The sequence below is a fragment of the Nipponia nippon genome, unplaced genomic scaffold, assembly GCF_047370975.1.
Source record: "Nipponia nippon isolate SJK-2023a ecotype South Korea unplaced genomic scaffold, ASM4737097v1 scaffold_23, whole genome shotgun sequence".
Classification (NCBI taxonomy): Eukaryota; Metazoa; Chordata; class Aves; order Pelecaniformes; family Threskiornithidae; genus Nipponia; species Nipponia nippon.
This window is the reverse complement of record NW_028262340.1, coordinates 466,072-482,975: the sequence shown is the minus strand read 5'-3', so window position 1 is coordinate 482,975 and position 16,904 is coordinate 466,072. Positions and strand designations below refer to the sequence as shown.

The 16,904-nt window shown below is 45.0% G+C and overlaps 1 protein-coding gene across 5 annotated transcripts in view; it reads right to left on the bottom strand.

Annotated features, from left to right (window-relative positions):
- Positions 1-16,904, bottom strand: part of EYA3 (EYA transcriptional coactivator and phosphatase 3) — a 65,320-nt gene that overhangs the window by 47,783 nt on the left and 633 nt on the right. The gene's annotated exons all lie outside the window — the stretch shown is intronic.

Sequence of the window (16,904 nt, the reverse complement as noted above, 5' to 3'; positions counted from 1 at the left end):
GTTAAAATAAAATGTTTTGTATGCATAATAATGTAATCTATGCAGTTATTTCCATTCCTTATTTGCTCAAGGGCCAGCACCTTACCATGACCAGCAATGACTATATGAACTAAGCAGCAGCAGCAGTGTCTAAGCTTCCCCTGTTCTGCGGTGGAGCGTTTCATCTGTCCCGTGCTGCTACACTACGCGCACACGGGATCGGAGAGCGCAGCCCAAGCGATTTAAGCCATCGCCGGAGGGGAGCAGGGTTTTTCCTTGCAACGTGCTTTTCCTCCGTGCCACTCACCACGCGACAAAGCGCTTCTTTGGGAGAAGAGCAGAGCTTGGCACGGTGGGATGTGGTGGATCCTCCCTCGTCTTTTTTTTTTTTTTTTTAATTAAAAACACCCAAAGAAATAAATACAAGAAGTGAAGAGAGAAGAGACACATACTGACACTACTACGCACTGCACAACTACCAAATGATTTTTATTCTGAAAGTTTATGACTTAAGTTTTAATCTTCAGGCAAAATACGCTATCCGTCATCCCCCCCGCCGGCAGCGACCCATGCCCCTCCACATCAGGGTGTGAGCGGGAGTATAGATATAACCTTCTTGTTCCACAGGAAAGTTTCTTTACGTTTTTATTCTTTCCCGTATCTCAGCATTCCCATATCCAACTGTGATGATATTTCATCAGCCAAGCTGCTGAAATATTTCCAACTCTGTGTTCAACACAGCCAAACTAGCGTTCTGCCGACACCAAGCAAGCAAACCCAGCCCGCTGCCCGCTCCTGAGGGATCCCTCAGGAGGATTTGGCAAAAACAGGCATTCTCTAAAGTTTTGAAGAATCTCCCATTTTGTTTTTAAACAGCTTGATTAAAGATCACAGGAAATGACAGCATCAGCCTGGTTCCCAGCCTGGTCTGTGTCCTAAAGCAGCCCCTTAAGGAGCTGAGAGGCACTGAACAATTTTGTGTACTAAGCTTCATTTTTCCTCCCTTCAGGCAAAAACAAGATAATGAAAATTCTTCATGAAGTTGTACCATCACAATGATGCAAACAAAATGAATGAGTAAATAGATGCCCGGGTGTGTAAAATGTTCTATCTGGTGAGTCTGTGTAGCAAACTCAAAAAACGTCAAAGATACTTTAAAGAAAAGGGAGTTGCAGTATTTAATATGCTAATGCGACTCCAGTGGCATGCAGAGAAAGGGGCGAGCAGAAGAGGAGGGGCCCATCTAGCTTTCCTCCTCCACTACGGGATGAAATACTTAATACAAACCATTTGCTTTCACAAGCAGACCTGCAAGTAACACAATGAATGATCTCCGTCCCATGGTGCTCACAAGTTAATTTATAAAGATCATATTAAGGCTCCGCATTCAGTATCTGATAACCATCCCATGACTGCCAAGCAGATGAGAATAGGTGCGTTACTCCGGTGTTTGAAAATACGGATGAGGTGAAGAGGAAAAAGGAACTCGGGTTTCTAACGCCAAATTGTGATACCCCCAAATCCTACCTTCTAACGCTATCAACAATCAACTCCTCAGACAGCAGTCTTGCTCTCCAAAACAATTCTTAAAAATTCCCTCTAAAATCCATCTTCAAGGCACCGTATCTCAAGCTTTGTTTTGTTAAATCCACCCCTTTTGTAAGTCCAGTTCTCTACTGTTTTCCTTTTTCAGCAGCAGAGAGCTTTTAAAAAAAATTTTAAAAAAGGACTGGAGTTAATGAATGAAAGCTGTGCTACACACCAGCCTGCTGATTTCGTATCTTTACCAAATCCGGTGGATCTCACGGCAAAGATTCAGACTCTGCTATTCTCCGCTTTTTCTCACTCTCCCACACCCAGATACGCACACGCAACACACACGGATATTTGCAAAATACCGTGAAGAATACCAAAGAAGAAACCTTTGCCGTGAGATCTGCTGGCTTGTTTACTGCTCCCTCTCCGTGCTCTCTCTACCCTTCTTTATGAACCGGGGAAGACAGAATTAAAACACTGTAGAAGTTACGGGGCAGGCAGATTGTATGCCCTATTTTTGAAGGTATGACTGGCCATGACAAGCCTGTAAACACAGTCCTGTAGGGTTGGAAAATCATGGTTTGATTAAAATTTCATAATCTTAAACTGGAAAAAAAACTGTGCAATATTTATAAAGTGAGAGAGTTACTGAAATTAAATGTGGTAATATATATATAGTTTTACCCTAAGCAATGCAGGTTTCATTAATAGGAATTTTCATGTTATTTTTAAGTGCTTGAAGGGCTACTGACGTTACGGCTGTCTGCAGTGCACTTCGCTCGAACAATGACACACAGGCAGCTTGGCTTCCCAGTTCTTACGCAATTCTGTTAAATTCGATTTTGAAACACAGCAGGGAAATTTTTAATGGGGAAAAGAACTGTTGTCACAAAAGGAAACTTTGGAAATAACAACTTCATCCTCGAGAAAAACAACTCCCACTGAGCCCAGAAACAAGTCGGCAATTTCTTCTAGATAGATCTAACGTGCTCAAGGCAGATCTAGATAGATCACATGGCACGAGAACACAAAACTGCTATTAACCTTTTAGTTACAAAACAAAGCACAGTCATTTATGTAAACGTAAGAAAAGTAGAAAAGTTGACTACCTCCTCTGTTCATGAGGATCCAGCTTGCATTGAGACTTGACGGATTTTTTCCAAAGACCACAAATGATAAGGTACCGCGTTATCTTGCAGCTCGCATACGTTTTTGTGTTTTAGATAACTGATAAATGTTTTTGCGTTTTAGATAACAGATAAACGGGTGGCAAATCTCTAGAGCTGCAGCTCTGGAGGAAAAAAAAAAAAACGCTGTTTGTCTTAAAAGCTTTTTAAAACAAACTTTCCACCAGCAGAGCATACCACCTTTCATTTCCAGAATCCACTTCAGATGCATTCAAACAGATGAGGAAATTTCCTGAACAAAAGACTGAAATTTTAATCCTCTATCCGTCAGACAGCAAATCTGCACCATATTAACCACAAAAAAGGAATTATTTACATTATGCAGCTCTAAACTTTATTTTCAATAAAAGATTTCACTAATACTTATGAAAAAGTCATATAGCTACCACCAGAAGCTACCAAGAAATTAATCTATAGTTCTATTAGAGAAACTGTTTCAGTACTCAGCTTTTACCAAGATTTTATTAAAAAGGTTGTGACTCCAGTAAATTTACTTATTTCTTTTGTTATTTTGCATTCGAGGCAGCCATGGTATTTATCACGGTGCAATCAGTTCTGAGAACATCTGTAGCTATTTGTGTCTTAGCAACAACAGTTGCTAGAGTAACCTGCTCAAAAAAATTAAAGAAAGAATAAAGTACTGGGTGTTTGAGATTTTTTACCGGGGAAGAAAACGGTTTAAATGATGGTGTTCAATGCTCAGCTGCTCAGCAAGAGCCACTGCTTTTAATTAAGCAGATTTATTAAACAATTTGCTTCACACAGCATCAGTCCTGCTGGCAGAGGCAGGTGGGAGCACAGAAATGGTCCGTCTAGCCCAGCCCAGCCCAGCCCAGCCCATCCCGCAGCAGATGCCACCGGCAAGGAGGGCATGAGCCCGGCCACCTCCACCACCCCCCACACGCCCCTCCAGCAGCCACAAGCCTGGGACCGCAGAGGGGACATCCCCGCCTCGTCCCCCAGCACGCACTCACAGACCTGTTTCCCACCAATTTGTCCGGTCCCTGTCTGAACCGGCTGCGGTCGGCAGCTCCCACAGCCGCCCGGGGCGGCTCACAACCTGCTGCGTAAAGAGCTTCTCGGCTGGTTTACATGAACAAGTTTCTGAGTGCCTTCAGTCCTAGTACGGCAGGACTGGGCGAGCAGCTCCGCTTTCAGCACGTCCCCTGCCTTTAGGATTTTCTACACCTTGATTACATTCTTTCTCCAAACCAGTCCCAGGCTTCAGCTTCTCTCCGTAAGGCATCTGCTCCATCCCCTACGATCACTGCTCCCCTCCCTGCTCCCTCTTGAGATGCAGCGACCAGAGCTGCACATAGCATACGAGATGTGGCTGCAGCCGCAGCTTTACTACAGAGCAGTAAAACGATGTCTCTGTCTGTTGTTTTCAACACCCTTCCTAAGGACAGTGAACACTGCTGGCTTTTTGTTTGGCTGCCATTTACACCAAGTAATCGTCTCAGTGAACCGTCACTGTCCTCAGGTTCTCCTCCAGGAGTCAGAACTGCCTGCTCTGAGTTCAGCCATACGTAGGTACGGCTTAGACTGCCTTCCCTAAATTAAGGGTAATTCACCTAGGGAAAGGCAATCTAAACCATATTTATGTTAGTTAAGTTCTTGTAAATTCATCTACACTGAACTCTTCTGCCACCTTTCTGATTACTCTGTCTGGCGATGTCCTTCTGCCTTTGGTGTGGCTTTTTATGATTCAAAAGTTCAGTAACATCAGTAAACGTGGGGATTCCACCAGTCATTCCTTCCTCCGGATCGCTGGTGAAAACGCTGGACAAAACCAGTCCAAGCACCAACATTAAGGGTACTACAGTGCTGTCTTCTCCAGCCTTTGAAGTGACCCCTAAGCCCTGTCCCCTGCTCCCCGGGCTTGCTGATTGAGAAGAGGGCTTTTAACGAGGTTTGCCAGGGGAGACCCACCAAGTAAGGGAGAGCACAGGTAAGGCAGGGTGATGAAAATGCTCAGACGAACCAGCTCTGCTACAGGACGGGATAGACCTCTAACGATCTTGCACACTCAGAGTAAGAAGGGTAGCCAAAAAACGGGAATATTGTGGTAGATGTCCACTACAGATCCTCTGTTAGGAAGTGAATGAAGGCTTCTTTAAACAACTGGAAGAAACCTAGTGATCGCAGACCACAGTTTGCAAGAGGGACTTTACCACCCCAATATCTGCTGTGAGGGCAATGTGGTGGGGTGAACAGAAGTCAGGTTTCTCAATGCATCAAAGATAATTATTTTATGTGGTGATGTGACGTGGTAAGAGTTCCAGATCCCAGGAGAAGTGAAGGTGACAAGTAACAGAATAAACAGCCAGATTACAGTTTGTTCAGGAGACTGATTTGATACGTACGGTACTACGGGAGGGCCTGAAGGAGCAATGCAGCCCAGCAGAGATGGCCGATCCTCAAGAACAGCTTCCCCCCAAGAACAGTCCATCCCAACACACAGAAAAACGAGCAGATGCAGGAGGAGGACAGTTTGGCTGGACAGTGAACTTCTGACTAAGCTCAAAAAGGAAGCATGTGGGAGGTCAAGCAAAGACCAGACACACGTGAGGAATTCACCAGTACTGATGAAGCAGGCAGAGATCAGAAGCTTGGCTGGCTCAAATCTGGCGGGGGAAGCAAAGGGCAACAAGGAGGGCTTCCAGGGCTCCTGTGAGCACCCCAGCAGCAAAAGAAAGAAAACCGTTGGTCAGACGCTGAGCAGGGCAGGCGATCAACCGACCAAGGACACAGCAAGGGCTGACGTATTCAATGTCTTCCTCGCTTCAGGCTTTACCGTCAAGGTCTGCTCTCAGGCCTCCCAAGTCCTTGTGCCTCACGGCAGAGCTTGGAGGAAGAACGTGCCACCTGTCAGGGCCCCAGCAAACATCCCCCCTCCGGGGGTTTAGTTACCTGGGCTCAGGGCCAGGAGAGTACAGCTGGTGACCCTGGGGACAGCTTTTCCAGAAAGCTCTACTGGAGGTTTCAGCGAAGCTCTCCACTCCCTGCCTTGAGAGCTGCTTTCAAGCTGTGGTTCTCACCTTTGGCACTCGCCTGAGCGACAGACTTGACTTCCCAGCTTGACCTCAAAGCTGCCTCACCATGGATCCGTCTGCCACCCCAGGCTCTTGCCTTAACCCAGCGACCTGCCATAGCCTGGGTTGCCCTGCTCACCCCGTGGGTGCTGAGGGACTGTACCCTTGCTGGTGAGGCCACTGCTGCTGCCTGCCTTGCAACCACATTTAGCGTCCCTTCCCTTAGGGACCAGCGTGTCCCTGCTGCTCCCAGACACTAGCAATGGTACAGAAAGATGAAGTGAGAGACCACCTGAAGAAAACTGGACATACACAACTCTGTAAGACCAAATAGGATCGAGAAGGAGCTGCTTTCTATAATTTTTGAAAGGTCATATCAATCCAGGAGGTGACTGATGACTGCGAAAGGGCAAATGTCACCTTCAGCACAGGCAATAAGGAAGATACAGGCCAGTCAGACTCAGTGTCTCCGGGGACTGTGGGGCAAATCCACACGGAGACCATTCGCACGCACATGAAGGACAAGAAGGCAATTGGGAACAAGAAGCATGTACCCACCAAAGGCAAATGACGCCTGGCCAACCTGACCGCCCCTTCTGATGTGATGACTTGGTCTGTGGAATAGAAGAGCTATAAATACTCTGTATCTCGTTTTATTAACACAGCGTCCTTTAGCATCCGTGCAGCCACACTGGGCAGGTATAAACTACAGACAGGCTACATGGCGAATGAAAAATTGTCTGGACTGCCAGGTTCAAAGGACTGTGATTACAGGTCTACAATCTAACTAGTGGCGGGTAACAAAAAGCCACCTACAAGTGCTGATAGTGGACACAATATTAACATCTTCGTCATGACCACTGCAACAGTACAGAACACCCCCTCAAAAAAAATCTGTGGGTAAGACCATACTGGGGGAGGGGAGCAGCCCAGAAGCCTGAAAAGCAGAACTGCAATTCAGATGGACTGTGACATGCTGGAAGAATGGGGTGGCAGGAACCTCGTGAAGTTCAACAAGGGCAAGTGCTATGTGCTGCCCTAGGGATGGAGCAACCCCATGCAACAGGACAGGCTGGGAATAAACTGAGAGGTCACAGTTCTGCAGGAAAGAAATTGGAGATTGTCCTGGTTTCAGCTGGGATGGAGTTAATTTTCTTCTTAGTAGCTGGTAGAGTGCTGTGTTTTGGATTTAGGATGAGAATAATGGTGATAACACACTGATGTTTTGGTTCTTGCTGAGTAGAGTTTACACCAGTCAAGGACTTTTCAGCTTCTCGTGCTCTGCCCGGTGCACAAGGAGCTGGGAGGGGGCACAGCCAGGGGGGCTGACCCAGACTGGCCCAAGGGCTATTCCATACCCTATGGCGTCATGGCCACTATAGAAACTGGGGGAAGAAGAAGGAAGGGGGGGACGTTCGGAGTGATGGCGTTTGCCTTCCCAAGTCACCGTTACACGTGATGGAGCCCTGCTTTCCTGGGGATGGCTGAGCACCTGCCTGCCCATGGGAAGCAGGGAATGAATTCCTTGCTTTGCTTTGCTTGTGCGCGTGGCTTTTGCTTTACCCATTAAACTGTCTTTATCTCAGCCCGTGAGTTTTCTCACTTTTACTCTTCCGATTCTCTCCCCCATCCCACCGGGGGGGAGTGAGCGAGCGGCTGCATAGTGCATAGTTGCTGGCTGGGGTTAAGCCACAACAGTCCTTTTTGGTGCCCAACATGGGGCATGAAGGGTTCGAGATAACAACAGATTTAACTGGAATGTGCTTGATTGAATTTATAGCTGTTAGTGCTGTTTAGCTATTAATCGGCAGGCTTCTGTGCTTGCCACGGGGCTTGCTTGCCTTACTGTATATTAGAGTCTAGTGCTCGTTAGTGGCTGCTTTTTGCTTTTGCTGCTTGCTGTCATGCTGAACTGCTGATCATCTTACTCTGCTGTGCCTGGGAACATGTTGATAACAGCAATGGCCACGTGCCTGGGCTGGCAGATAGCCAGGGCATCGCTGCTGTTTCTGTGCTGCTGTACTGGACAGGCTGGAGCTCCAGTGTGAACTCAAGTCGAAGAGACTGTCACCTGTGGATGAGTCCACGCAGGAGCAGGACACCCCAAAGCATCTGTGGCCGTGGATAAGCCCATGCCAGAGCAGGTATGTCTCAAAGCGTCTGTGGCCATGGTTATGTCTGTGCCGCAGCAGGTATACCTCTTGGAGGGATTGTGGCCCAAGGATAAGTCCACGCTGGAGAAGGTACACCTCGAAGCATCTGTGGCTGTGGATAAGTCCGTGCTGCAGCAGGTACGCCTTGAAGCATCAGCGGCTGTGCATGAGGTCATGCTGGAGCACCTCAAAGCGTGTGGCCAGGGGTAAGGCCATGGTGGAGCAAGTTTACTTCTGAAGAGACTGTGGCTGCAGGCAAGGCCCCGCTGGAGCAGGTCTATTTCTGACGGTATTGTGGCCCATGGAGAAGGCCATGCTGGAACAGGTGCACCTCTAAGTGACTGTGGCTGTGGACAAGTCCATGCCGCAGCAGGTGTACCCCTGGAGAGACTGTGGCTCATAGATAAGGCTCCACTTGGAGCAGGTACACCCCTAAGGGACTGCAGTCTGTGGGTAAGTCCAAGCTGGAGCAGGGGCAAGGGGAGGAGTCCATTGCAGTGTTAAACCCAATGGCCTGGTGCAAAGGGGCCAGGGGTGGAGACTGTAATGGAAATACCTTTAAATTGTTGTAACCTGGGATTTGAGTTGCATGTTATGGGAATTACTATAGCAGGAACCCCTTGTTGCTAGCCAGGCTAGGAGCAAGGGGAGGAGTTCCTTGCAATGTTAATCCCTATAATCTGGCCCAAAGGGGCCAGGGGTGGAGATTGTAATGGAAATACCTTTAAATTGTTGTAACCCATGATCTGAGTTGCATGTTATGGGAATTACCATAGCAGGAACCACCTGAACCAATGGAGGACAAGCCTTACAAGAAGCAGTGCCAGTGCAGCAGTGACCCGACCTGAGCTGGCTTTGGTGCCCAATAACTCCACGCAACACACCACCGCTCCTGTCCTGAGTGACCACCATTGCAGATGAAGCCCAAAGTCATGGACTAAATGGCCTCAATGGACATTATGTGGACATTTGTGGATGTTTATGGACATTTTAAAGACATTTCACTTTTACTGTCCTGATTCTCTCCCCCATCCCACCGGGGGGCAAGCGAGCGAGCGGCTGTGTGGCGCATAGTTGCTGGCTGGGGTTAAACCACAACAAGATCCTGGTGGACAAGAAGTTCAGCATGAGCCAGCTGTGAGTCCTGGCAGCAATGAAGGCTTGTCTGAAGCTAAGCTAAAAAGATATGACAGAAAGACACAGCCAGACTCATCTCAAGTGCCTAGAGAAAGAGGTAATGATCAATCGCAACCAGGAAAATTCCAGTTCGACGTGAGGAAAAATTTATTGACCGTGTGAGCGGTCTGCATGGAAACAGTGACCCACACGGGTGGCGAAATGTCTACCCTTGCACATTTTCAAAACTCCAGTGGATAAGACCCTGGACAACCTACCTCCTGTGAGCAGGAGACTGAAGGAGGCCACCTCATGAGGTCCCCTGCAGTCCAAACCTATGCTTTCACCAGCTTTCCACTGACAGAGAACCTCGCCTCCAAGCCTGGGGAAACTTTAATACAACTTCGTCAAATGTTTTCTGAAAATTTGAATATACTTGTTGCTTCCCTCTACCCATGCACTTGCAGAACTCCAGTACATTAACATGGTGGAATTTCCCTTTACAGAAGCCATGCTGACTCTTTTCCAATGGACTGTATTTTCCAGTAAGCAGTGATTTTGTCCTTTATAACTCTATCACTTTATTGCTGCTGGAAGTCAGTCACCTGTATGGTGTTCCCAGGATGTCCTCTACAGCCCATCTTTAGCAGTAACAGTGACAACAAGGAATTCACTGAGCTTCTCTGTTACACCTTACCATCCCCTGGTGCCCGTTCCACCACCCTTGGTCACCAAGCAGTCCCACACAATCACTACCTGGATTCCTGCTCTTGTTGGATTTAGAGAATGTATTACTACTGGTTTGAGCCTCCTGTGCAAGGTGCTCTTCAACTTCCTTGTCACCCTTTTTAATTCTCCTTTTACATTTCACCTGCCATGCTACAGATTTTCCTGTTCTCACCCTCCATGCTTTCTATTTTTTAAATGCTCATCTTTTCCCCATGATGGCTTTTTAGCTTTCCCACTGAGCTACACAGGGATTTTGGGGGGGGGGGGGACACGACCAATTTGTTCTCTTTCAAATGGTGTATCTTGGTTTCTGACACAGTATTTTTTAAGCAGACTCCAAGCTCCCTGTAGGCCGCTCATTTTTGGGGCAGATCTTTTTATGGTTTGGGGGATTTTTAAACTACTTGATTCATCTTCAGGTATTTTAATTTCTTGAAATTGAATATCCATGTGCTGGATTTATTTTGTCTGCTGTCCCCTTCTACTCAGTTATAGCTAATTGTGCTGTGGTTGCTATAAGCCATCCCAGTACTAGCTTAAAGTAGGTCCTGTGCACCACGATACTCCGAAAAGCAGCTTCTCTTGTCAGTTGAAACTTGGTTGCTGTAAGAAGCAGTCATTTATTGAGTTAGAAGAACGGTCTCCCTCCCTCGCCTCCTGATGAGGCACAGAACTGGTCTCTGTCCAGACAGTTGAAGTCTCTCACTGTAACTCTCCCAAATTTTCAGATTTTCTGATCTCACTTCATAGCTCCTGATCACTCCCACTGCTCTGATCCAGGGGTTGCCAGTATAATCCTAGCAGTACGCTTAAGGTCTGGGATTTCCACCCATACAGACCCAGCAGTGCTTCTCCTCTCCTATATTTGTAATGCTGTAACCCTTTACAAAAATCCTTCATGCCCATTGCCCATCTCCCACTAGATACCCTACCCCACCATTTCTGTACAGCTGGTACCCTAGCACCACCACAATCACCATCAAAAGAACATCCCTCATCACAGTTAAAAAATTTGATACAATATCTACAACTAGTTAATACTATTGTGTCACAAATCGCCCAAAACAAGAATGAACACATTCCATTTGGAATTCAACAACCCCAAAACTTACATTTGGCATTACAGTACTATCGACAGGTATCAAATAAATGCAGACTTAGATAATAAAAGATTCATGTCTTCTTGCTACTGCTCACTGGCAAAATCCTTCTCCCTCTCTGCTCTTGGCAGGTCAGTCAAGTTTCAAATAAGAATCAACATCTCACAAATGGAAGCAGCATCTCCTCTGCTAGGTACAATTTTGGCAAAGAAATGCCTGATGACTTTTTTTCCAAATCTACCCTAAAGGTCCCACTTCTCCCAATTCTCTTTTTCTTTCATGTTAGTACAGGTCCTCTTCAGTATGAATCATAATTAACATGTGCTACCAGTGACCAACTCACATGCAACCTAAGAATCTCTGAACTCACCCTGAGTATGTTGTGCATTATTTTTTATAAAAGAGAAGGGGCTGCTATTTTATTTACTCAGGGTGCTTCTAGCTTACCTATGCTTCAGACTAGGACGATCAGTAAAAAAGCTACATTCAAACGCACAAAAATAGTGCAAAGTGTCTACAGAAGCCTCAAAAGATCTTCCAGCCAGGACAAGAAAACTTTCACGGTAAAAAACAGAATCATATTTCTTTTCTCTTCCCAGTTGTCCTTCCATCTATTCCCATTTCCTTTTTTCCTCTTTCATGCCATTATTTATTTGAATTATCTAACTGCCAGTCTAGCCATTACCTAACTTTTTATATTTAGCCCATACAAAATATTTTCAGTTCAGGAGTACTCAAATATATTAACTTCTAAAAACAATGACTCATTCCAATCAACAGCTCTCTTCTGCAGAAAACAAAAATATACTTCTAGACAACAAAATTGTGGCAACATAAGCTTTCAGTCTTTGGATCTGTCCTACTTAAAACTTTTTCTTTACTATAGAGAATCATAGCTTTTGCTCCCTGCATTCTTCCACGTCTTCTTCTAAACATAGAAAAGCAGCGCATTCAGTAACCCAACATGGATTCCTACTCACTATTGCAACTAGTGAGCCTCTGAGTTCATTCACAAGCAGCAACACCACAAGGTCACCAAATGCATGTTCAACGTCTGCTACACACACAGAAAAATCATTTGAAGGCCCTGCAGGAGTAGGATGACACACACCCAAGGTACGGACCAAGAACACACAGCGGGAAAAGTCTGACATTTTAGTAACGTAAGAAGCGTTGTCTGAGATTGTTCTTGACCCACAAGTGCCTCAGTCGGACTGTTTTACCAGATTCAGCCAAATGGCAACTACACGTATTACAAAGAGCAACAAAACAGTCAACAGGGGTTGACGGAGAGCCACCAAGGGTTTGTTTTTTGGGTTTTGGGTTGTTTTTTTTTTTTTGGGGGGTGGGGGTGGTGTTTGTTTGCCTGTTTGTTTTTTTAAACTTACTGCATTTCCTGAGTTACAGCTTTTAAGGAGGGGGGGAAAAAAAAAAAAAAGAGGAGGTGAGATAAAGAAAAGCATGAGACTTCAGGGGTCACACAACTGTGTTCACAAGACGAGACTCAAACCTTGTGTCTGCACCTTTCCACAGTGTGTGCGTGTTTTTCTCTGGTCAATACTTAAAAAACAAACACAACAAAACAAAAAAGGCAACGAAGTACACTGCTTCGGGCACCGTGTAAACCAGGGCCTCTAACCTGGTATGTGCTTGGTTCCAGAAGGAAACAAACAAGATCATTGCTATACATACATTGCTTCCTTGCTATACATATCTTTTCTTCAGACCTTGTCATTGCAAATTAATCCCTAACCAGACAACAAATCAATCCTAGCAAAAGTAGCGCTGTATGTTCTGAAGTTTCTGATGATTGCAGAAAATCTAGAACGCAAAATGAATGCAGACAGACGAAAGACCAGGTCACTGTTGTACTAAAATATTTGTAATTAGTTGAGTTGTGGCAAGTGATAACGTTGTGCATTTTAATTTTAGCTGACACCAGTTTCAAAGTGAATCACATTATGCAAACTACTGTAGTCGTAATCAAAGACTATTTAACCCTACACTCCGTTAAGTTACAATCAGTTTTACGTGACAACTGGGATGGGCAAGGAATGCAGGCACAGCTCATTTTCGCAGCTCTGGGAGCCCTGGCAGCTCCGTCCCCTGCGACCGCGTGCCCATCCCCAGTGAAGCCAGGGGCCCAGGCCAGTGACTCACCTGAAGTTTCGGCAGAACCAGCAGGATGACACACGCCTTCAGGCTAAACGAGAGCCCAAGGGATTATCATCGTCTTGCTTACCATATCTAACAGGTAACCTTTGAGAAAGAACAGTCCACAGTATTTTCTGCTGCTTTTTAGCTCCAAAATCTGTCAACATCAAGAAATTCCACAAAGGGCTGTCATCTTTCACCAATGGAGTCTGCCAAAAACTCTCCCAAACTAGTCCACTTTATACTCCCCTCATTGGAAAAAGCAGCTGCAAGACCTACACTGGATTCTGGTAGTAGTTCAGCGAGAACTAACACTTTCAGTAAAGACCAATTATATATTTTTTTTATAAAAGCATCCACAAGAAAGGTCATTTCATTCAGAGACTAGAGAAACTTACTCAACAACTTGGTGCTGCTTTTTCTTCAGCATAAAGTTAAATTCTTTAGGACCTACACAGATTAATAACTCAGAGAACTGCCCAACTACTTTTGCTATCTTACTTCAAAATGCTGACAGCAGTGGTATCATTGATTCATGGGGACGTTTTGGCTTTCTTCAGGTCAGGCAAGAGTGAGCATTTTGTAACTTTTTTTTTTAAGCCAGAAGAATTAATTTTTCCTCATATCCAGAAAGGTCAACATAGCAGCAGGCTTGGCATGAGAGCTAACTACTGCATAGAAAAAAACCCTGATACAGTAGAGAAAGGAGAATTAAACCTCATGTGTCTTTGTAGTTCTTCAGAATACCAGCCAAGCTAATGAAGAAAAAAATAGTCCCCGTTATCTTTGAGTCCCTTTATCTTCTAGAAAAGGCCAGCTCCCCTCCTTATACCCCAAAAGTTCTGGATGGACAGGAAATAGGGATTTAAAGTACACAGAATAATCAAGGCAACAGCTTCTGAAATTTCAAGAGCTCTTATAACGGTACTGAACAAAACATCAGACATATTGCAAATCGGACCAGACTTCTACATGAAACTTCAAAGCCTTGAACCAACGGGGTTGTTTTCTGCGACAGTATTTTCTCCAATATGTATATGAGAACAACTCTGCCTTTCCCAAAAAAGCAGTGTGGAGAAATTTTAATTGGAAACCAGTGATCAAGCCTATTTCAGAACACTTCCACGTGGTTTTGAGAACAGCTGCCACTTTCTTTTCTGCTCTGAAGAATAATTAATCACCTACTTTTTCAAATGATCCTGGTCCCGAATATGCATTTTTCTACCCTGATCATTTTAAATCAATCATATTTAAGGAAGAATTTCTTAAGCTCCCTCAAATAGAATAGGGCAAAAAAACTGTCACAGAAAAGATATTAGCATGAGACTGATTTGTAAAATCTTCAAAATGGAATTACATATGATCGTACGATATTTATAGAAATATGAACCATCACCCAAGGTTTAAAGCTGCCATGGACTTTATGTTAGGTGGTGCCTCTCAGAGAAACAGGACTGTCAGTATTCAAACACAAACACCACAAACTTCAAGGCTCAGAAGGAAGCTCTTGGGATGTGTGAAGAGCTCTGTAGAGAGGTCTCAACTCAGGAGAGACACATCTTCTGCAGACCTGAAGAACTGTTCAATCGTCTCTGAAATTAGACCAGCCATACCTTTAAGCCCAAGAGTTTATCTAAGAGACAGAAAAAGTTCCCAATCAGCTTTATCACAATACTAAATTATTTTTCTAAATACGAAGCTTGTTTTTTAGTTATATTGCCCAGTTTGGGACTGATTGGTGACAAACTGGAAAAGACAAGACAGCAGCGACTGGTGTGGATCCAAATGACACCGTACACTGAAGAGCCTGCTATGACATGCTGTGTCTTCTGCCCACAGCGCTCTCCTAAACGTCAGGTTTGGGTAACACATTAGGAGGAGATCTGACCCCTTGCAGCACCACCTTCACCAAGGCTCTAAAGGAGGCTGCAAAAGGGAGGAAAGGATTTGAAGTTACACCTTCAGGTACTGGAGTGCCTCCAGTCACAGCATCCCCATGAACTACCCTTGAATCCCTGCCAGAGGGGGGCCACTGCTGAAGAGATGCTTGTTTTGTTGCCTTTTAACCAATTAAAGGAAAAACTTCCAGACAAATTAGGATGAAAGAAAGAGAATAAATTGAGGATAAGACAAAGCAAGAAAAAGCTGAAAAAGACTTTCCTCAACTTATAACCAATCAGTGTGTGCTGCTGGTCACGGTTAAGGTGACAAAAACACTCAGGAGCTGCAAGAGACAATGCTGTCTGTAGGTGGGTTGTTTGTAGATGCTGCTGGGTGTGAGATCATACAGAAAATACCAGTTGTTAAATCCTGACACGATTCCATTTAAGGCCTCAAAAGTTTCCTGTACATCGCCATCCTGACAGCTCCTTTTTCGATCACGGGGTTTTGCAGACCAAGTACAAGTTTTAACAAGCATCCATTTTCTAGGAGCACCTTTCAGCAAAAAAAAGAGCACAGATTTGCAGGGAGGGGGGAAAAAAAAAAATCCTACTTCTGATAACTAAGAATACAGGCACTGAGTTACTTACGTCCACAACGACATATTATCTGCTTTAAGCCTTGAACCTTTATGCATAACATGACTTGCATACAGGAACACACTACTTGCTAGGCTTTTCATTCAATTAAAATATTTCAGTGTATTTTACCCAGTTTTACGTTTGGTCGTATATAACTACACTTTGCTACAAAAAAGCTAGGAAATTGTACATTGATCTGCTGTAGAGGTACTCCAATCCATTAACTGAAAACACGGAAACCCGTTCAATAAAGTGTACTCTGACATATTGAATTCACAACTCATTCAACATCTGGGTATTTACAAGGTAAAGTTTTGAGAAGCTATAAATCCTTCCAAGGTCACCGATTACTCAGGAATTATTAGAGCTATCGCATACATCTGTGAAGGGGAAATGACAGTTTTTCAATCAAATTTGTCACCCAATCCAACAATAACCAGTTACCAAGGTGCCATAACTGCTGCTGAGGCTGCATGGAAGAGCTGACAGGGAGGCGAAAGCTGCAGAGAGACGCTGTGCAGTAATTCTCATGGCTTGTAAACTGCTAGACCTTGACCTCAGCTACCTTTTAGACACAGAGCAGTGAGAATGTACCTGCATATCATTGTTTGCGTGGCAAAAATCGGATTGCAGAACTGCACAAGCAAGAAGTATCGCACCATGATAAGAAAAAACCTGAAATACGATAAGAACAGTCGTGTAGGTCCGTAGTTTTGCACGTTGAGGAAGCCCCTATCTTCATGCATTTTTAAAAGTAGCTGATTATGAAAACAGTGACTTGAGGCACGTGAATTGCCGTGATTCTCAATAAAACCTACCTTATTCAGTATCATGAATCTAAGATAACCCACAACAGACAAAATAGAAGGAAACCAAACAACAGAGGCAGATAACGATAACTGTAAAAATCTTATCTTAATCAGTATGGTTGACTTTTAATTACCAGTTGGAAGTTACTGCGCTACAGATTCAGTGCATCACAGACGGAGAAGCAGAGCTAGCTCCATACTGAAAGCAAAGCCCACCGAGACTTTTTTGTACGATGCTCCATCTGAGTTACTACAGCTATGCCGCATCAAGGACTAGCTCTTGTCTGGAAACAATTTAGTCACACCATGCAGTGCAGAAACCAAACCAATAAGGGATGCTGCGCTTGAGCTGGCTCCACATAAAGCTTCCGCAACTCTGCGCCACGTTCCCAGAACCAGGAACGTCCAGCGGAGCCAACGCGGGTCCAACACCGCTTTGTGAAGCCCAACTGATCGCGGCCCAGCCAAGCCCCAACACATCCTCTTGGACCTGTCTGCACAAGCTCCAGGGTGAGCGACTAAACCCATCCAGCAGCGAAGCAGCGCGGACGGGTTTCAGTGCCTCCTCGCACAGCCGGCACAGC